The sequence below is a fragment of the Tenrec ecaudatus genome, chromosome 13 (genome assembly GCF_050624435.1).
Source record: "Tenrec ecaudatus isolate mTenEca1 chromosome 13, mTenEca1.hap1, whole genome shotgun sequence".
Taxonomy (NCBI): Eukaryota; Metazoa; Chordata; class Mammalia; order Afrosoricida; family Tenrecidae; genus Tenrec; species Tenrec ecaudatus.
This window is the reverse complement of record NC_134542.1, coordinates 32,486,674-32,509,375: the sequence shown is the minus strand read 5'-3', so window position 1 is coordinate 32,509,375 and position 22,702 is coordinate 32,486,674. Positions and strand designations below refer to the sequence as shown.

The 22,702-nt window shown below is 43.5% G+C and overlaps 1 protein-coding gene and 1 pseudogene across 1 annotated transcript in view; both read right to left on the bottom strand.

Annotated features, from left to right (window-relative positions):
- The window catches only part of CMKLR2 (chemerin chemokine-like receptor 2), a 50,896-nt gene extending 31,639 nt beyond the window's left edge, over nt 1–19,257 (bottom strand). Inside the window, exon 1 of the mRNA XM_075529492.1 lies at nt 18,943–19,257. The gene's annotated coding sequence lies outside the window, so the exon portion shown is untranslated. The remainder of the gene's footprint in view (nt 1–18,942) is intronic.
- LOC142425001 (U1 spliceosomal RNA) lies at nt 13,437–13,582 on the bottom strand (annotated as a pseudogene).
- Nucleotides 19,258–22,702: the final 3,445 nt, after the last annotated feature.

Sequence of the window (22,702 nt, the reverse complement as noted above, 5' to 3'; positions counted from 1 at the left end):
TGGGCTCAACTGGCACCTAACAACAACAGTAAATTTTTACAGGTGTAGACAGGTTCACCTTCTTCTCACAGAGTGGCTATGGTTCTGAACTGCTGACCTGCATTGAGCAGTCAATGTGCCATTCACTCTGCCACCAGGGCTCCACACAAAAGTGAGAAGATGAAATGCAGGACCTTGGCTAGTCGTGCGGTAGGACGAGGGAGCCCCACATAAAGTGGACACCTTCAGTTTTAGGAGAAAGTCAATGAAAGAAGAGGTGTGGCCTGCCAAGGGAAGCAGACAGCAGATGTGTCTGTGTTAATCTTTGTGCTGGTTAAAAAAATAAGAAAATGTCTCCCTTGAAAATGTATACCGATCGACCTGCACGCTTTCCAATTAATGGCTACTCAAAAGACTCTAAACCGAGAGCTTAGTTTAAAGTAATGCTGAATTGCCAGTGCCCTGGGACCTGCCAAGAAAGCAAAACAAATGATTTCAACCCAGGCTTCAAATCTTTGGATGAGGTTCAAATGAACATAAGCTCATGATTAAAAATAACTGCAAAATTACCTAAGAAAATATGACATCATTAGTGAGAGTGAATGAAAATAACTAATAATGAATCAGGTTTGCAAAGATTTCATATGCTGGAATTATCAAATAAAATATTTAGTAACTATGCTTAAACTTAAAAATAAAACTTTAAAGGGCTAATAACTAAGAAGAGGCTCTCTCAAATGACCACTGATTCTTTTTAATAAAGACTCAAATAGAAGTAGTAAAATTGACAAAGCTGCTTTAAAGGTCTTTTCATATCCATTCTTCAATAAAAATGTACTACTTAAAAAAAAGAAAAGAAAGAAATGCAAGCGAAATTTTATATACTCACCATTTATCCTGTCACTAATTAGTTTGAGAATATTTTTATAGTTTGGATGTAGAGCGGCATTTTCTATTTATACAAGACCAATGGTAAATTTTACGTCTCTTTGCTGATCTCTAGAATTTAATTTCATTTTCTTGCCTTATTTCACAGGCTAGTATCCCCAGCATGATGTTAAGTAAAATTAGGTAACTAATTAACAAAAATTTACAAAGATGATACTTGGAATTACTCTAGAATATTTCAGAAAAAAATCTATACACACACATTCCCAGAGAGACTGAGAAACCAAATGGGACAGATTGTAACTGGTGAAGCTCTGTAGAGGATATATGAGAGGACTCTTTACATTTGTATTGCAACTCTTCTATAAGTTTGAAATTATTTCCAAATCAGAGAATTTTGAATGCACCTGTGAGGAGGTTCCAACAACTTCACGGAAAAATGAAATGAAAAGATTAGGAAAACTTCCCACTTTTTGAAGCCTCCTTGTGCAGACCAGTAAGCATTACAGACCAATCAGAGAGCGCCAACTAGAAACCCTTGATCTACATCTGGGTAGTTGCTCGCTCAACTACTTTTTCCGCTTCTCTGCAGAACAAGTTTCGGGGAGGAGGCAATGGGCTGGGATGTTGGCTAACACTTCACCGAGTTGATGTTGCTGCTGGTAGGTGCTACCGAGTTGGTTCCCATTCACAGAGACCCTAAGCACAACCAGTAAAACCCAGCCAGATCCGCACCACCCTTACGACTGTTCATGTGTGTGAGCCCATTGCCGTAGCCACTGCATCAATACATCTGGTCAAAAGCCTTCCTCCTTTTCACTGCCCCCTCACCCTCCCAAGCATGATGTCCTTCTCCAGGGATGATCTCGCCTGACAACACATCCAAAGTGCATGATGCAAAGTTTCACCATCCTTTTTCTCTAAGGAAAATTCTGGCTGTACTTCTTCGGTTGGTTCTTTGGCAGTCCAGGGTACTTTCAATATTCGTCACTACTAACACCATAGTTCAGAGGTATGGATTTTTCCTTGGTCTTCCTTATTCAATGTCCAACTTTCACATGCATATGAGTAACATCCTCAAAGTAACCTCCTTGCTTCCCAGCATGTTCAGACTTACCGAATAGGAGGTGTCATTTGAGCTCTTGACTGCTGCTTCCATGAGCATTGATTGCAGATCCAAGCAAGATGACATTCTCGACCACTGAACTCTTCTTCTAAGTTTATCATGACACACATTGGCTCAGTATTGACATTTTTTACACAGAGTTGCAAATCTTACTATTCTTGTAGAGCTGATTCTTTTGAAATACTGCCTCTAGTTTGCTGCCATCACTCTGTAGTCACCTAACCCGTGATAACTGAGACAACACTCCGTCCCATGGCAATTTGACTCTACTTACTTACTTTGAAAAAACGTGTAAGGGGTCTGTCTGAATAGGACAGTCTGGATGAACTATCTGGAGAAAACACAACGGGACTGACAGTTCCGGGGGGACTTGGGGTGGGGAAGGGGTAGGAGGGGTAAGGAAGTGGTGTTAACAAACACAGGGACAAGGGAACAACATGGGACCCAAAATGGTAGTGAGGGGGGAGTGGCAGGCCTGGTGGGGAATGATCAAGGGTAAGGTTGCGTAGAGAAGAGGTATAGCTGTAACCCAGGTGGGGACGGAGCATGGTAGTGGGGCAGGAGGAAAGTCAAGGGAGATGGAGGAAGGAGCTGGGAGTCAAGGGGCATTTATGGAGGTCTAGACAAAGACATGTACATGCAAATATATATATGAGGATGGGGAAATAGATCTATGTGTCTATATTTATAGGTTTAGTATTAAGGTGGCGGAAGGACCTTGGGCCTCTACTCAAGCACTCCCTCAATGCATGAATACTTTTATTAAATTTGCACTCTATGATGCTCACTCTCCCGACACAACTGCTGAAGCCAAAGCGTGTGAACAAGTAAATGTGGTGAAGAAAGCTGATGGTGCCCGGCTATCAAAAGAGATAGTGACTGGGGTCTTAAAGGCTTGAAGATAAACAAGCGGCCATCTAGCTCAGAAGCAACAAAGCCCACATGGAAGAACACATCAGGCTGTGTTATCGCGTGGTCCCAAAGGGATCAGTTATCAGGCATCAAAGAAAAAAAAAATCATATCATTGGCTGCACACCTCCATGATACGATTGCCGAAGACAAATGGGTGCATAAGCAAATGTGGCGAAGAAAGCTGATAGTGCCTGGCTATCGAAAGAGATAGTGTCTGGGGTCTTAAAGACTTGAAGGTGAACAAGCGGCCATCTAGCTCAGAAGCAATAAAGCCCACATGGAAGAAGCACACCAGCCGGTGCGATCACGAGGTGCCAAAGGGACCAGGTATAAGGCATCGTGCAAAAAAAAAAAAGAATATATATGTATATGTGATATATATATATATATATATATATATATATATATATATATATATATATATATATATATATAATAGTTAATGAAGGGGGAAGTGCAGAGTGGAGACCCGAGGCCCAAGAGTCGACCACTGGAGATCCCCTCATAGAGGGGTTTAGGAGAGGAGACGGGTCAGTCAGTGTGCGATGTAGTGCCGATGGAGAACACAGCTTTCCCCCAGATCCTGGATGCTTCCTCCCCGCAACTACCATGATCTGAATTCTACCTTGAAGGACTGGATAGAGCAGAGGCTGTACACTGGTACATATGAGGGCTGGAGGCACAGGGAATCCAGAGTGGACGATACCTTCAGGACCAAGGGTGTAAGGGGTGATGCTGGGAGAGTGGAGGGTGAGTGGGTTGGAAAGGGGGAACTGATTACAAGGATCCACATGTGACCTCCTCCCTGGGAGATGGACGGCAGAGAAGGGGGGGGGGAGGGAGACTCCGGATAGGGCAGGATATGACAAAATGACAATCTGTGGATTGTCAAGGGCTCGTGGGGGAGGGGGGAGCGGGGAGGGAGGGGAAAAAAAAAGAGGACCTGATGCAGAGGGCTTAAGTGGAGAGCAAATGCTTTGAGAGTGATTAGGGCAAAGAATGTACAGATGTGCTTTATACAATTGATGTATGTATATGTGTGGATTGTGATAAGAGTTGTATGAGCCCCTAATAAATTGTTAAAAAAGAAAAGAAAAAATGTATAAGGATATAAGTGAGCCTTCATTTACAGCTTAAACTTTGTCTACAGAGCTTACTGCTATATCCATCTTTGATAGAACAAGTCCTAGAACAATATGATCTATATGCATTCAAAGAAAAAGTGAGGAGGATTTAAAGGAAATGTAATCTATGTAAAAACAAAACACAAAACAAAAAAGAAACAAAAAAAAAACCCAAAACATAGTCACTCCATCGAGTCGACTCCAACTCATAGTGACCCTGCAGGACAGGGTAGAACTTCCCCTGCGGGTTTCTCAAACTGTAACTCTTTACAGGAAGAGAAAACCTCATCTTTCTCCTGCAAAGCGGCTGGTGGGTTCCAACTGCTGACCTTGAGGTTAGCGATCCAATGCGTAAACCCCGCACCAACAGGACTCCTTAATCTAGGTTCAGGTTAATAATTTTGCTCACCCAAAATCAATTCCTATTTTAATGGACATCAATAAATTTTATTTTACTGCTATTCTTTTGTAATTTTTCTTACTGCAAGTTAGGAGATGCCCCATATAAGAATTCTTTCATTAATTTCTGATATAAATTCTGACCGGGACTGAGGAAGCAGTGCGAGTTAGTGTTCCTGTATTCCTGCAGGGGGCAGCAGAGGGCCTTTTGAGTCAAACCCATGGAGGTGCTCACGTGGGTGCAGGAGCCCAGAACTCACCGCCCTGGACCAGGCGACTTGAGAAACATCTGACCTTCAATGTGGCCTTCAGCTTGCCAAATTTACCTTCCTGTTCAGGATCCACCTCATCTTCTAATGTGTAGAGTTGTTTGTTTTGTTGGCATTTTCAAAGTCAATGCATAATTGAAAGTCTTTTCATTGAATAATAAATTTAAAAATATCCTTTTAGTAAGCAGACCCAACAAATATATGACGTTGTTTTCAAGGTTCAAGAGGGGCTACCCTCTTTGACCTCTCAGCACATTTGAAGCCGAGCATTAGAAGGATGAGCAACACAGTGTTTTTTGTTTGTTTGTTCGTTCTAGCACACAGGCTCCCTGTTTGATGATATGTCGAAACCCTGAAAAATATGACTTCGGGTTGGTTTTTATCCCAGATGTGTTAGTCGTTGACAGTGACAGTGTGATGGCTCCTCCCTCCCTTTTCCCATTCTCTTTGTTGTGTTAGGAAACAGTTAGACATCGTCCGAGGCAAAGGTTGGCCTCTCAGTGGGCTTTCCTTAAAGATGGCACCAGTGTGGCCAAGAACTAAGTTTTCCTTCAGGGATGGATGCCGGAAGCCAGGCCCTAACAATGACTGGAAAGAAGAGAAACCAATAAGCACGATGAATAGTATCAACTATGCACAGCTTTCTTCATATCTCTTTTTATTTTGATTTTGGCAACAAGACTGACACCACATCACTCCCAGGTGCAGCTAGCTAATCTACAGGGTCAGGAGTCAGGACAAATAACTGGTGAGGTGTGGTGCTTTGCCCGGTCAACTCTGTCCTTTGAGAACACAGAATGCTTTCCTCTCCTGGGGAGATGTCTTCGGTGTCATCAAATGAAGACATAGTCCCATCAGCCACCCCCATCCCCCCGCCGACTCCCCCCGCCCCAGAGGTTCTTGTTTTATCTAATCTGCAACAGTTTTTGCCTCAACTCTCCCTTGGGCTATTAAAGAATATTTTGAGTTTTTATGAGCTCGTTTCCTCCTCTCCCAGCCGCCCCTCCCACCTCCTGCTACATTCCTTTGAGTTTTCCATGTCTGTCTCCTTCTCCTTATCATCCTAGTTTCCAGTTCTTCAACTTCCTTCTTTCCTACAGTGGCATGCGCCCCCAAGGGCCTCTGTGTAATTCTTCAAAAATCATAAACATTTCTGAGCAATGCTCTATGGCGGTGACGATCTAGGCGATAGAGAGCGAGGGGAAGAGAGAGGAGCATATACCAAGGGCTCAAGCAGAAAATGTTTTGGAAATGTTGATGGCAGCGTATGTACAAATATGCTTGATACAATGGATGTATGGAATGTTATAAGAGCTGTAAGAGCCCCCAATAAAATGATAATATATATAAACATTATTGTGAATGCTATATTCTGCTAGAAATTGTAGTACTTCTAAAAAAGCTATTATATATGTTTCTGAGTGCTTGTTTTAGAAATAAGCATAAGAAAATACTTGTGTTCCAATAAAAAAAGATCTAGGTGAAGGGCTCACATAGCTCATGATCTTTGTGATCTGGGGCTGGTGGTGTTAGTGACATGCCTGTTTTTTTAATTTGTAATACAGGACTAATGAAGAAGACCTTCAAAAGGGAACTGGGGAAATGAAACAAGGCCACTGAATAAAACTCATAAGACAGTGTGGCACAGAACAATCCATTACTCTTACAATAGTCTTCTCTCTTGAACCTCGGACCCCTCCTCTCTCCCGGGTCCCCTCTCTTCATCGTCTCTGCATGGCCTTTATGGTGAAGGGGTTGACTCCCAAGCCCAATGTTGGAGATTCAAATCCACCCAGATGCACCACAAATGAAAGACCAGACCACCTGCTTCTTAATAATGTTCTACGTGGCAACACATAAGGTAACCACACTTCAGAATCAACTTACTTCACAGCAACTGGTTTCATTTCTGTGTTCTGTGCCCTTGAATGCAGGTACAAACACACTTTCTTCCCCACCCACTGCCTTAATATAGATACCAGACCCAAGTGCATGCATCAGAAGAAGGCATGGCATACCCCATGGGGTTTGATCAAGGACAGTGTAGCCAGAAGTACTGAGGGTCTAACTAAGGTTGAATATGATAGTGGGACAGGAGGAAAGTAAAAAGAAATAGAGGAAAAAACTAGGGGGAAAAAGATATTTATAGAAGTATAAATATAGGCATGCACATATATAAATATATTAAGATATAATGATAGAGATATAGGTCTGTGTACATATATTTAAATGTTAAGTATTAAGGTAGCAGATGGACATTGGGTTTCTACATGAGTACTCCCTCAACACAAGAACATTTTGCTCTAATAACCTGGTGTTTAGTGATGCTCACGTTCCTAACCTGATCACTGAAGTCAAAATGGATGCATAAGCAAATATAGTGACAAAAGCTGATGGTGCCCAGCTGTTAAAAAATATAGCTGACACCAAGGGCTTAAGTAGAAAGACTATGTTTTTATAATGATGATGGCAACAAATGTACAAATGTGCCTGACACAGTGGATATATGTATGGATTGTGCTAAGAGTTGTATGAGCCCCCAATAAAATGACTTTAAAAAGAGAGAGAGAGAGAAAGAGTAGAGAGAGAGAGAGAGAGAGAGAGAGAGAGAGAGAGAGAGAGAGAGAGAGAGAGAGAGAGAGAGAGAAACCAGTCCCTGGAAAAAAAGAGGTAATGCTTGGTAAATCCTACGGGCAGCAAAAAAGAGGAAGACCTCCAATGAGGAAAAAAAAAAGATATGAAATCTGGGGTCTTAAAACTTTGAAGTTAAGTAAGTGGCCATGTAGCAAGGAAGGAACAATGTCCACTTGGAAGAATCACACCAGCCTGTGTGATCATGAGGTGTTGATGGGATCAGGTATCAGAAGACCCTAAACAAACAAATATATTGATGCAAATAAAGGGGGTCAGAGAGGAGACCCAAAGCCCAACTGTAGACAATTGGACAGTCCTCACAGAAAGGTCACAGGAAAGAATGAGACGGTCAGAACGCAGCACAGCACCCAGGGACACACAGCATTCCTCTAGTTCTTTAACGCCCTCCTCCCACTGTCAGGCCCCAGTTCTCCCTTACAAATCCGGCTAGACCGGAGCATGTACCCGGGTACAGATAAGAGCTCTCAACCCACAGGAATCCAACACACAGACCCCTCCGGACCAGTAATGGGAGTGGAGATGCCATGAGGGTAGGGGGAAGGTAGGGGGAGAAGGGGGGATATTGGGGAACCATCTATAATGATCAACATATAACACCCCCCGCCACCCAGGGAGATAAACAACAGAAATGTGGGCAAAGGGAGACAGTGGACGGTGTAAGACATAAAAATAATAATAATTTATAATTTATCAAGGGTTCACGAGGGTGGGAGGGTAGGGAAGGGAGGGAAAAAAGAGGAGCTGATACCAAGGGCTCAAGCAGAAAGAAAATGTTGCGAAAACGATGATGGCAAAATATGGACAAATGTATCTGGTATAATTGATGTATGGATTGTTATAAGAGCTGTAAGATCCCCCAATAAAATTATTTACTAATAAAAAGAAAGACAGACATTGTCTTGTGTGCCTGGCACAAGAAGAGGTGCTATACCTAGTGCTAAACGGGCTGTTAAAGCCAATTTCAACTTCTGGCGACCCCAGGTATGCAGAAAAGAGCAATGCACTGGAGGGTCTTTCCAGCTACGACCTTGCAGAAGTAACTCGCCAGGCCTGTCTTTGAAGGTATCTCTGAGTGGTCCAGAACTACCAAACTTTTTGGTTAGTAAAGCCAAAATGTATCACACACCAAATGCAAACTCAGTGATATCAAGCTGATTCTGACTCACAGTGACTTCATAGGGCAGAGAACTGACCCTGTGGATTTCTGAGACACATTCTTTATGGAAGTAGAAGTCCTTGTCTTTCTTCTGGAGAGAAGCTAGCTGGTGGTTTTGAACTGCTAACCTTGGGATTCAGCCCAATGCGGAACCACAGTGCCACCAGGGACCCTCACACAGATCCAGTTTCTCCATTTTCATCCAGGTAGAAGCCCAGCAGTGAGCCACGTCAAGGTTGCTCTGAGCCGGAATTGAACTGATGGCAGTGAATTTGGAGTTGAATAGGCTCATACCTAATAACGGGTTGAGGTGGTGGATAGATGTGAGATGTGCTGTGATCTTACTTTGCTAATCATTTTTTGGGTGCATTTTGAAATGATTCCTATAACTTCCACAGCTCTGTTGAAAAGTAGCACATTCTTGAACTCCCAGCTAATTTAATGATCAGTGGGTCTAATCAGAAAGCCCAGTTAATGACATCATTTGTGGTTAGGGTAGATAGCATTTGGAGTCATGCTTAATCCTAAATGAAAACATCGGTTGAAAGATACCACTGTAAGCATCAAAATAACGATTTCCTGATGTTATAGTCAAGCTACATTGTGCTCACGCCTTCCTTTCCCAAGTAGGACATTCTGATCCTGTGATCATGTTCTGCTGAAGAGTTTATTTATTTTGCACCAAATGACTCGTGTAGATGAGTTCATTTCTTGTTCAGAATATTGGTGCGGCATAACTGGCTTCTTGCTGTAATCTCACTGACTTGCTTGTATTCCAATTGGCTACAGAACAGATACATTACTGGCCTCAGCAAAGGGGGAAAAATAACAACTAAAAAACCCAGTGTTTCCAAAGACATTCTGTTTGTTCTTAAGTTTTAATGGATAAGTTACTGACATAGTGTTTTAGAAAAATGTAAAAAAAGGAAAAAGTGGTCAATGTTTAGAGGATTACTGAAGACCGCCCCATGGATTTGCACAATTCTATTCGCTCCAGCTAGAAAAGCATTTAAAAAATTTTTAATATATGTATATTTAAAAATAGCATGCAACATTCTTTAAAAACCATTTTATTAGGGGCTCATACAACTCATCACAATCCATACATACATCGATTGTGTAAAGCACATCTGTACACTCTTTGCCCTCATCATTTTCAAAGCATTTGCTCTCCACTTAAGCCCTTGGCATCAGGTCCTCTTTTTTTCCCCCTCCCTCCCCGCTCCCCACTCCTTCATGAGCCCTTGATAATTTATAAATTATTATTTTGTCATAATGTCTTGCTGTTTCGGGCTGAATTAAGTGAGTGCCAATAGTCTTGTAAATATTCCAATGGCTCATCATAATGCAGCATTTTTATAGCTATATGTGATATGCGGCAGGGTTTGGCCTGAGGTGAGCCAGCATTACATGGAGCAGTTACAGTGAGATTCAAGCAAAGCAGAGCACCCTGGAAAGCTACCCCGATTACCTTTTTAAGAATTGTTTCACTTCAATGGAAGTGACATTTTATTTTTTTAAACATTTTATTAGGGGCTCATACAACTCTTATCACAATCCATACATACATCAATTGTATAAAGCACATCTGAACATTCATTGCCCTCATCATTTTCAAAGCATTTGCTCTCCACTTAAGCCCTTGGCATCAGGTCCTCTTTTTCCCCCCTCCCTCCCCACTTCCCCCTCCCTCATGAGCCCTTGATAATTTATAAATTATTATTTTGTATCTTGCCCTGTCCGACATCTCCCTTTACCCACTTTTCTGTTGTCCATCCCCCCAGGGAGGAGGTCACATGTAGATCCTTGTAATCGGTTCCCTCTTTCTAACCTCCTCTCCCTCTACCCTCCCAGTATCGCCACTCACACCCCTGGCCCTGAAGGGATCATCTGCCCTGGATTCCCTGTGCCTCCAGCTCCTACCTGCACCAGTGTACATCCTCTGGTCTAGCCAGACTTGCAAGGTAGAATTTGGATCATGATAGTGGGGGGAGGAAGTGACATTTTTATTGAGGGCCCAGGGCTATATATGGATGGGGCTCAGGAAAACCCCACCAGCAGGAGGCAGGGGAGTCAGCAGAGAGAGACCCTAATTCAATCTTGTTGGGACACAGGTCATTGGTGTGGCCTCACTTCTTGGGGCAGTTAACCACACGGAGGTGAAGGTGGATGCGACACTTCGGGCACGTCATCTCATGTTGCACTTGTACTTCGACATGGAGATGCAAGGTGGCCTCTTTGTGGACGTGTGGTCTGAGAGACTCCAGCAGCCCTCCTACAGCTGTCTAGCAGGAAAAACCAGAGGTTGCTGGTTAGGCACAGGACAGGGGGCCCTCCTTGGATCTGGGCACTGATATTCTCGATGGTGCCACTGGCTCCACCTCCAGCGTTAAAGATCTTGCCCATCAGGGTCTTCACAGCGATGGGCACCTCTGTGTCTGTCACTCAGTCCCTTGCTGAAGAGACCCCATTCCGGCGTATCACCAGTGTTTTGGAAACTACAGTCCATTTTGGAGAAGATCTGATCACACTGATTTTAGATATGGTTTGGTGTATTATAATCCTAACTTGAAAACAACTATTTTGGAGGGTGTGCTGAAATTCCCATTCCCCACTGACCCTGTTAGAATAGGAGAGGTAAATCATGGAGACATACCATGCTTCTACATGGAGTGTCTTTCCAGAGCGAAACATCCCGCACAGGAAGGCACAAAGAATTTTCCTGCAGTTACTTTCTATCATGGAATCAATTCCCAACTTCTTGACTAGGGCATGTGAAGAACTGTAAATTAAGAAGACGTTCATAGGTGACCGTGCGTGTGTTAATTATGATAAAATCACTCCAGTGGTGAATGTTTGACGCTGAGTATAGTTAATAAAATAAAAGTCCTGTGGAACAGACTGTCCTCATATGCGTGTGCAAGCTGGGCAGTAAATTAAGAAAACCAAAGAATCAATGCCTTTGGGGTATGGTACTGGCAAAGAATATCAAATATACCACGGACTGACAAAAGAAGAACTGCGCCTTAGGGTTTCTGAGATTGTAGCTTTATGGATATGCAGACAGCCTCATCTTTTTCCTGATGTGTGGATGATGGGTTTGAACCACTGGCTTGGTAGCCACGTGCACAGGTTAGCAGTCCAGGGGTTAGTCACAGCACTACCAGACTGCTGACGAAAGCCCAGGAGTACTTGGCAGATAGTAGTTGTTAGGTGCCGTCAGGTTGGTTCTGACGCATGGTGACCCCATACTCAGCAGAATGAAATCCTGTCTGGGCTCATGGCAACCCCACAACTGTTATATTTGAGTCCATTGTTGCAGTCACTGTGTCAATCCATTTCCTTGAGGGGCGTCTCCTTCTTTACTGATCCACCACTTTCCCAAGCATGATGTCCTTCTCCAGGGTCTGATCCCTCCTGATAACACGCCCAATTCTGGCTGAGACGAACATTGCCTAAATTTAAACCACATGGTATTTTCTTATTCTATTCCATTGATTGCCTCTTGATCTATGTAAAGTTTAAATATGAACACAATTACTTGCTGGAAATTCTTCTCACTGTTATCCATAGTTTTTTTTATGATCCGACAGTTGAATGTTTTTGAGTAGTTGATAAAAGACGAAGATCTTTTTGATACACTCTGTCTCAGCAAAGATCCACCTGACATGAGCAATGATACGCCTCATTCCATGTGCTCTTCTGAATCTAGCTTGAATGTCTGCCAGCTCCTTGTTTATGCATCACAGCGACTGTTTTTGAATGATCTTCAGCAACAATTTACTTGCATGTGAGATTAATGATAATTTCTGCATTCTACTGGGTCATATTTCTTTGGAATGGACACAAATATGGATCTCTTTCTATTGGTTAGCCAGCTAGCTGTCTTGCAAATGGCTTGGCATAGACTTTTGAGTGCTTCGTGTGCTGCGTCAATTTGTTAAAACAATCTTGTTTTTCACTAATTGTTTCAATTCTTTCTTCAGATAGTTGGGCTCAAGAAATATTTCTTGAATGCCGTAGATCCAAGAGGCTATTATTCACCGAGTTAAGATTTAAACATCACCCATGCCCATGGGCATAACTAATTTCCTTTTTTGTTTGTTTGGTCTGAGAAGACAAGGGTGAATTTGAGAAGGGAATTTAGGTTGTTAATTATCATCATGGCCATTAGTTCCTGTTTTCAGTTGTCTTATTAAAGGTGTTAAAAGAATGTTGAGTGCCTTGGAAAGCTACCCCATTCTTGAGAAATGTGCTAAATTTGTTCAGTCACTTAATTAGATCAGGACATTTAATAGACAGCAGGTCTCATTTCTGGGCAAAAAGGTTGAGATTCTTCTCCAAATTATTATCCATATCAAACAAATTCACTACAAACTGTTATGGTTTTCTAATCATTTGTTGACTATAATTAAAACCAGTTACCTAACTACATTTAAAAGGTAGCAAATACCAACCCATCTAATTACATAAGTAGAACTGAACACATTAAGGTATCTGCAAACATTTCCTGAGGGCTTGTTAAGTACAATACAATGCCAAGCACCTCTACAGGCTTTTCCCAGTGAATTCTCACAACAATCTTGGGAAATATTATTTTTAGAGGCTAAGACCAGGCTTTCTATTTCTGTAAAGAGTTAATCTCTCTCGGAAATTGACAGCGGTAGTTTGACTCTATCCTGTAGATTCAATTTGAGTTGGAATTCACTCAGTGGAAGCGAGGCTTTTTTGGCTGTTTGTATTTGACTTGCTGGCAGTGTTTTGAATGTGAGTGTGTGTCTGTGCATTTTAAAGAGAGGTTGGGGATTTTGTAAAAAGTTGGGGAGCCCGAACTAGCCCTGTGTTGTGTTTAGCAGCAGGGCCTTTCTTCTTAATCCATGCTTAATTTTCTGGAGTCGTTATTTTATTTATTATAATATTTTTAACACAGTCCCCCACTCCCACAAAGGATGCAGTCGAGTTTCCCCCATCTGGGGAAATCGCAGGGGTCAGCACATCCGGAGTGCAATGGGTGAGCCTCGCCCTGGGAAAACCACCTTCGTGATCATGGTGTCTCCCCCGCCAGGTTAGTATGTAGTAATTTGTTAATAGGTTCACGGCCTACCATAAAGCGCGAGAACTTCAAGAACAAGAACTATGGTTCACTTAGCCTTGTAGCATCTCAAGCACAGAGCAGAAATTAATACTCACTGCCATCAAGTCAATGACGACTCATAGTGACTCAGTAGGGCAGGGTAGACCTGCCCCTGCGAGTGTCTCAGACTGAAGTGTTTGATGGTTTCAAAAGGCTGCTCTGCGGTTAGCATTCTTTTTCCTTTTTCCCCTTCCCCACCCTTTCCTGCAGTTAGCCTTCTAATGTGTAACCACTACAGCACCAGGGCTCCTTTTGAAATATAATAGGTGCTCAATAAATATTCAGTGAGCAAAAGAGTAACTGTAATCTCAGTCATCAAACTATACTGTTTTAGTATAATTTACACACATGATTTGACAAATTGATATTAACTATACATTATGAATTTACTAGACAAATAAAAATGGTTCTATAAAATCATATGCCTATAAACGTCTTCCTATTTTTATCGCATACCCATATTTTATGTGGAAGCACAAAAAAATAGTCACTTTATAGATCAATAGTCCCATCATTGCCTCAGTCCACGTGGACCCACAGTGACTCTGCAGGACAGGGTAGAACTGCCCCTTTCGGTTTTGCGGGACTTTAAATCTTAAAGAAAGCCGGCAGCTTCATCTTTCGTCTGAAGAGTGCCATGCGGGTTTGAACCACTGACCTTGAAGTTAGCAAGCAGCTCAATGGGTAACTTATTATGTCACCAAACCCAACCAAGCTGACGGTCATTGATTCCATGCGGACTCATCTCCACCTTATGGACACGGTCGGGCTCAAACTGCTGACCTTGCCGTTAGCAACCCAAAGTGTAAGCCACTATGCCACCAGGGCTTCTACTATGTCACCTTAAATAGTGGCTCCTTAAATAATGGCATGGTCTGTCTGACTAAGAAAATCTACCAGCTCTTAGTTATAGTTAGTTAAGTAGAAAGCTCCATTACCAGATGTTCCCAGCGCAGTGAGCTTTATCATTAGAAGCCACTAAGTTGAAACTTTCATGAGAAATTAAGGATGACATATCTATACACATGTCTTCTGGGCTTAATGATCTAACTTTAAATTAAAATTATTTTTCATGCCATTATCGACAATCGTATTCTCATGAAAATGCAAGCTGGCACCCTCTTACTTGGCACGCATTCTGTCTTTTCTGAGCTGCCACGCTACATGCCTCCTTTCCAAGTCTGTCTCCGTGAAGTCCTCCTTGTTCCATATCCATTCTGCCTTTCTCCTTTCTCTTAACCCTGCCTACTGGTTCTAAAGTACTTTTGTGATGATTATATTACCCATGCCGTGATCCTGTTTGCTTGACTATTGGCCCCTACTGTGTGTGATGATGTCAGCTATTTGACACGGAGGGAAGATACCCCGCTTATTCAGTTATTGTAGTAGATGGCTGACTGGCTGACACCAGCCTCTTCTTTAATAAATAACGTAGCTCTGTGGTAAAGAATTAACCTTGCCCAAAGAGGGAGGGTCTGGCCTTTGCCTTCATCTCCTGGGAAGTGATTTCCAGGGAGAGCGTCTTTGTCCAGATAATCTAACACTGTGACTTATAATGTGTGCTTTGGGCTGTCCTGTATCAGCCCTGAACCTGAGGAGCTGGAGCTTCGAGGTGCTAGCTGGACTTTCCAAGGGAGTGCACGGTCCACCTGACACCTGGATGAAGCCCCAGTAGAAACTCTGAATATTAAGGTTCAGGTGAGCTTTCCTATTTGCCACTAGTCTCTGCAAATTATCATCGTTTCCATGGAACTGGTGCTGCTCCTGAGTCCACTGGGAGATGCCAACTAGAGGCTTAGTCTTGGATAGAATCTGCCTCCTGTATCTCTTCCCTTGGTTGATTTGAATCTGCATTCTTCCTCTGTGACCTCAGCTATGCTAGTTCTCAGTGCATCCTGCCTGCCAGCAGAAGGAGCATTTGTCGAAGGGTGGCTTTGGGGGCGCTCAAGCCTGTCCTTGGTGTCAGAAGGGAAGGTGGCCTTTTAAGCAGTGACTGCTCACTAACTCCGAAGTAACGTTGGAGGTCATTTCCAGCACATATGAGATCTGATTTGCTTCCGTATGATTCCTGAGAGGAGGTGATGGCCTTTTCTTTTGAACACTGTACGAAACATTATGAAATGTGTCTCTGGTTTTATCTACCTGGTGCCTGACGAAGCTGCTGCGTGAAAGCTCAGCATTGAGGGATTGGCAGCCAGAAGACCTCCTCTGATGGGAATGCCAAGAATGCCTACTTTCTCTTCTGCCTTAAATTTTGCTTGAATATCTGTCTAGCCACTCTATTTCTTTACTTTTTTAAAAATTAAATGTTAATTGTTCTAATTCTTTTCTTCCTCTGTTTCAGCCTTCATTTGAACAGCTCCATGCATAATAAGTCCAGTGGGACTTTTCCCGATCCTAGTTGAGTTAGCTGACTTTGGAGCGCAGTTGTCTCATCTCACTGTCCCATTCTCAATTCCTGTGTCTAGCTCTGCACCCCCGGCGCTGCATGCATTGAGGACTTGGGCAAGCGTGCCGACTGCACAGTGACACTGCTGAGAAGAGCACCACGCAGACTTACTCTGACCCCTGGGCAGCACAATTCGGAGCTGACCGAGGGCTAGAATCTTCCACCACAATCCTGTGTCTCCTCCCCCCACCTCGGCCAAGGGTTAAGTCATATTTGCTTGCCTGCGAGTGACACCCGCAGATGGCTTCTCTTAATCAATGATAAACTACAACCGAAAGCAAAATAGCAAACAAGTACCAGAGTGTCTAATGACTTTCCTGCTTTGCTTGCACGTGGTGGTAAACATTGAGAGCAAAACACAACAAACATTAAACCCCTCCAGAGCACCAACTTACTCTTATTTATGAGGTTTGAGGAATTCTTTGATTGCAAATGACGTCTTTATCTGCACTTGTCCCCTAGAGATGGTGGCACGGATAGTTTCACACACTCCCGTTTACATGGGACAATAGCTTTATTTGCAGAGCAAGCAGCCAGTGGACAGAGGCTGGACGGGAGCTCCAGGGAGGCAGTGGTCTCTCCCCTGGGCTAGTGTGCGTCACAGGGAACACTGGCTTTCCCCAGCCCCAGCCCCAGCCCCAGCCCCCGCCTTCCAATCACTCGTTTCATCGCTAATGTTTAATCAAATGCCCTCTAATCAATCAGCTGCCAATCTACGGGCTGAACTGAAGGAAAGAGTGGACACAGTCCAGCACAGAGTCCATGCCTGTTCCTGCTGACACCATGTTCTCAAACCACGAAGAGCCTTTTCATTGTTTCGCTTCCTTGTTTGACTAGCAAGTGAATGACCCAAAGTGAATACGACAATTGATGCATATGAAGAAATAAAGCCCAGGCAACTTTCTATTTCTGCTTCTATTTTTTTTAACCAAGTGCTTGCTGTGTGTCCTAGGCCACCATTACAATGCCATAATGAAAATGACTTAATAAGCAGAGTTCCCCAAATGAAGAGAGGAACGGAACCTACCTCCTCAGGCTGAGATTGAAGGAAGGAGAACTGAGGTCCCTGGAGTTTGCTCTGCCTCGGGTTATGCAACAAGTTCCACGCAGAGCTGGGATTTCTCAATTCTCCAGTGGGATTGCTCCGAATCAAAAACTGTCTGAAAGCCGCCTCAGAAACCACAGTCCCACCAGATGAAAGATTTAGGTTTGTGGGGGTTGTATACAAATTGGGGTGAGTTGTCAATTTTATAAAGTTTTAAAATTGCATTGGTAATATAGCATTGTAGAAAATACGAGGAAGGCTAGAGAGAAAGATCATGCATAAGCTCACCATTAGCCTAATATGACTAATCTTATTTTGAAGATTTTAAATTTTCATCTGCATTTACTTAAGTATTTTTCCTCTTAAATTATGATTTAGGTAGGGAGAGCCCACCTTTTCATTCCAGTGAAGGAATGAAAAATTTACCTGCCTAGCACTCTGTAACCCAAGCATGTCTTTGGAATTAGGATTTTCTAATGAGTGCAAACTTGATATATAATTAGTTCTTTAGCTGTTCTTTGAACATAAAGCCTTCCTGCTGTTAAATTTCCTTCTGTAGATTACTTTCACAAAAAGGGGGATTGCTGGGTCAAAGAAAAGAAATATATTGCCCTATACACACTGCCAAATTGCTTTCCAAATTAATTACTCCAAAGTGGGGTGGTGTTTGAAAAGGAATCTTGGGTTAAACATCTACCTCAGGCAGATGACAATTAGTAGAAAATGTACTTCGATAAATGAAATGACTTAACGCTGACATACAATCACGAGAAACTTAAAAAAACCGCTTAGTACTTGATGATGTGCAAACATGAGAATTATTCAGTCAGAAGAATTACTTGTACTAGGTCATTTAAGGCTCAGAGAAAGGTCTTTGGGCCTTCTTTACAAAATAAACCCCAAAAATGAGTGGATTAAGCTAGCAATGGGCTTGTAGATGCTCGAGCAAATGAGTTTGTCCCAAGTGAAAAGGGCCGAGATAAGAGAGTAATTGCTGATGAAAATTCTTTATTTGTTTTTCATTATGCCCTTTTCTATCCATTAGCTTTCATTTGGAAGAAAGGGGAAGCCAACAGACACAGGGCAATTGGTGTCCCTGTTGTCTGATTACAAAAGAAACAATCCACTGGCAGAACCTTTGCTTCTCAGCTCCCTCCATACACTTAGCTGCTGGCCCTCATTAGGAAAGCCCAGGTACCAATTATTCCAACAGGCAGTCGATGACGAGGTTTTAAAATGCCTCAACAGTAAGGACATGGGAGGGTGTTTCAAAAGGAACACTAAGCTTTCATCTTTGAAAGAGAAAAAAAAAACCCAAAGCAAAAACAAACCTCTATTACCATGCACCATTATTTTTCCTACCTCGCAAGGGAAGGCGGCCACTATCAATTTTCATCACAGAGTCCCCCTTTCTCTTGCTAGTTTTCTCCACAACCGGCTTTCTTTCCAGAAAGGGTCTTTGACTGTCTGGATCACAACCACTTCAGATCCAAGGTTATGGACTGCAATTATCTAGGTAAAAGCTGACATAATGACTGAATGGGCTTCCTTGTTCCTTCCCTCCCCCACCGTCCTCACTCTCCGTGGCTTTTAGTTCTGTGATCCCGAAACACTTTTGACAGGACCGAAAATATGAATCTGCAGATAGAGCTTTTTGCAAACTGTCAGGAGTCCTTGTTCTTCTCTAGGCCAGCTGGTTGTTAGTGGAACTGCTGCTGTCTGGTAAGGAAACCATCTGCAGGCACCACCGGCAGGTCAGCAGCGGCGACGTGTCACTTTCAGGAAAACAACAGGAAAGCACTTACCAGCCAGTTTTCAGTGAGGAGAGAAGCGATGGATGCTGATGCCGCCCGCCCGGGCTACCACCCGCCCAGCGCCGGGGAAGCACTGGAGGGTGCTTCTCTGCAAGACTCTGACACCCGCGTTTCCCAGCCTCCTCCGTGGGCTTTTATTTGGTTTTGGAAATGACTCTGTGGAGGGGAATGTATGGGGCTGGGTTTTGAATGTGGTTCTTCCCTTCCTCTGTGGCCCTCCCTACAAACCCGTCATGTGTTCCACAAGGAAAGCAGCAGTGAACATACTGTACAGATTAGTTGTGGGTTTTTTTTTCTGCTTAGCGTGTGTGTGTGTGTGTGTGTGTGTGTGTGTGCGTGTGTGTACGCATGTAACGGAGGGCTGCTTTCTGAATGGAAATCCTTACTGGGCGCTGCCTGCTGCAAGCTGAGAAGCCATGAGTGGGAAAGGCGGCACCCATTCTTCCCCTGCCTGGACGGGCTTTTGCTTGTGAAAAGTCAGCTGAGCAGTGGTGGAAATGAAAAGATGCTTTAAGATGTCTGCAAGAAGCTCTTCAAAGGCACACAGACTATAGGATTCATGAGGAGAAAGCTTTTATTCTCTATTCCGGGTTACCTTGGAGTCATTTCAAAGCCAGGCAGCCAAACAACCCCGTGTTTCAGACGGTGACTAAACCAGCGAAATAAAGGCATCTACTTTCAAGCCACAGCCCGGCTGTCTGTGCATTCTCCTGGTGGAGGAGTAGAATGATATCTTAGTTAGGCACAGGGTTTAGTTTTTAGTTCTTGGCTTGCCTAGGTGGACAGAAAACTTTCAAGGCTCAGAGGAAACAAAAGCGTTCGGTTTTGCCCCCCTGCAGCCCTGGCAGATGTGGGCACACTTGTGTAGCTCAGGCAGGACCCAGAAACCAGAAACTCAAGGTCTGAGAAGTGTGGAGGCTGAAGGTACATACGCCCTGGTGTGGTTAGTCTCTCCCTGCGTGTTTCTATGTCATCAAAGGTCAGCTCTCCCAAAGCACAATGCTTTGCATTCTAATTGTCATTCATTGTTGCTCTGAGACACAAACCCAAGGAAACCTAAATCCATTTTTTTCATTGGTGGGGAGTGAGCAGGAAGGCTTTTTTTGTAGGAATAACTCTGGGGAGTTGAGTGGGTATGCTTTTGGTATTTCCTTCTTTTTTTTAACTTAAAAAAACTCCCTGTTTTATTGGCACTTAATCACGTACCATGCAATTCAATATTTCAATCATATCAAGAATCATATACAATCACCAACATCAATTTTAGAATATTTTCTCACCCACTCCACCACCATGTTTTGTTTTTAACTTGTGCAAGTTGGTTTTCCATCCAACAATTCAAATATAGGATTCTGGCTGTACTTTTTCCACGATAGGTTTGTTTGTTTTTCTGGCAGTACACAGTACTTCCAACATTCTTCACCAACACCATAATTCAAGTGCATCAGTTCTTCTTCTTCACTGCCTTGCTTTCACATACATAGGAGGCCACTGAAAATCCCAGGGCTTGAGTCAGGTGCCCCTTAGGCCTCAAAGTGACAGCTTTGCTCTTTAGCCCGGTCAAGGGGGCTTGTGCAGCAGATTTGTCAAATGCTGTTCATCATCTAATTTCTAGATACTGCATGAGCATTGATTGTGGAGCCACGCAAAATGAAATCCTTTCAGGCTGACCCATATTTGGCCAAAAGTAGACCCACGGGGGAGGTCGGTTCCAGGCCTAAAGGGTGACTAAGGGCCATGGTCTCAAGGGCTCCGTCATTTGTGGGGTAATTATGATTATTATTTTTATCTCAGGACTGTGACTACGTGAACAATGCTCTTCACCATTGTTGCCTCTAACTCTTGTCTTCTCCCAGAGTCTTCCTTTGCCTTCATCGTTTTGTGCTGATTGTGTATTGCCTTCCCTGCATCTATGTTCATACTGTCTACCCTTTCATTGGTGGAGAATCCTAAAAGAGCCAGGGACTTCCAGAGGCAACAGTGCACTTTGAATATGCTGTTAGGAGAGACCTCTCTATTTTCTACTGCCCTCAAGTTGATTCTGACTCATAAAGACCCCGTTGAACAGTGAGTTTCTGAGACTGTAAATCTTCATAGAAGTGTAAAGCTTCATCTTTTTCCCATGGAGCATCCGGGGGTTTTGACCTGCTGACTTTGTGGGTAATAGCCCAGTGAGTAACCCACTATGCCACCAGAACTCTTTTAGGAGAGCCCAGTCTCTGGAAAATGACACCAGGCAGGGTAAAGCAGACTCACTGCCTTCGAGTCTATTCTGACCCATGAAGACCCGACAGGGCAGGGTAGGCCTGATCCTGTGGGTTTCGGAGACTGAGTCTTTGTGGGAGTAGAATGCCTCCTCCTTTTCCCTCAGAGCAGCTGGTGGTTTTGAACCGCTGACCTTATGGTTAGCAGGCCAAAACATAAGCACTACAGCACTGGGGCTTGTTGGTAAAGGGCCAGTCAAAACAGGAAGACTTCAAAAAGATGGCTTGACACAGTAACTGATAAAAAATAGTATAACAGCGATTGTGAGGACAGTGTTGAAACCAAGCGCTGTTTGGCTCTGTTGTACAGTTTCTTACAAAGTACAGGTGTGGCCAGTGAAGCAGGAGTAATAGAGCTCTCTGCCAGAGACCCATACTTGCCTGCTCACCTGTCCTGTTTTGGGCATGGAAGGGTTAATATTTACCATGGAAGCACAATAGAATTTCTGACATGTTTTATTATTATTATCTGTCGTTGTGAGTTCAGTGAAGCTTGTGGTTAATATTTCTGGTTCCAGTGGGTCCCTCAAGAAGGACCTGCACTTGTGAGCATATGTGGAGGGTCAGCTTAGCAAGAAGGGGAAGACCCCCCAGGGCCTCTATCATACTTTCAGGGACCAGCTCTGCCTTTCAGGGAACAGCCTCTCCCTAGCTTTTATCCCCCAATGCTTGAAATCTCACTTTAGAGAATTGTCCTTTTGAAGGCATCATATTTTAAGAGATAATTTTATTAAATTAATGAAGAATGCATTGGGGGATTACATCACCCCCTCTCCCTACCTTACTCTCAAAAACAAACACGCAAACACAAACCCTTGGGGTCAACAACTTGTTTTCCCATCTTTGGTTATCATGCAAGCCAACCCCTCAGCCCCCTGCTCAAACTCACTGCCGTCCGGTTGAGTCTGCGCCTGACGACCCCACGCGTTGCAGAACAGACCTCAACGCCGTAGGAGTTCATTCTTTTTATTTTCTTGACTGCACCCTTTACAAAAGCAGATGGCTAGAACTTCCCGCCATGATGCCTCTAGGTGGGTTTGAATCACTCACCTGTGGGCGAGTGGGTGAGTGCTAACTGTTTATGCCACCCAGGGACCCGTGGGTTGATCAAGAGTATCATTATTACTTCTTATTTGATGTTAGAATAGTGCACCCCTGCATACCAGACCCTTCAAGACTCTGATCTCAAGGGCATTTCAGAAAGAGAAATTTGGGAGGGCTCAGTCAGGTTACCGTGATCTGTAAGGGTCAGGCCTGTTCCTTTCTGCACGTGATAAATCAAAGCTCCAGCTCGGGAAGAACTCAACCACCGGCAGAGACGCAATAGACAAACGGGCATTTTCTCAGCAAAGAAGCTGGTTTGGGAAAAACTAAGAGACACACACTAGGCATTCCGCAACCCCACCCCCACCCTGCTCCGCCGCCCCTCTTTTCTTCCAGGGAGAGGACTGTCTCCTTGGTAAGGGCCCTTCTGGAGATTAGTCTTG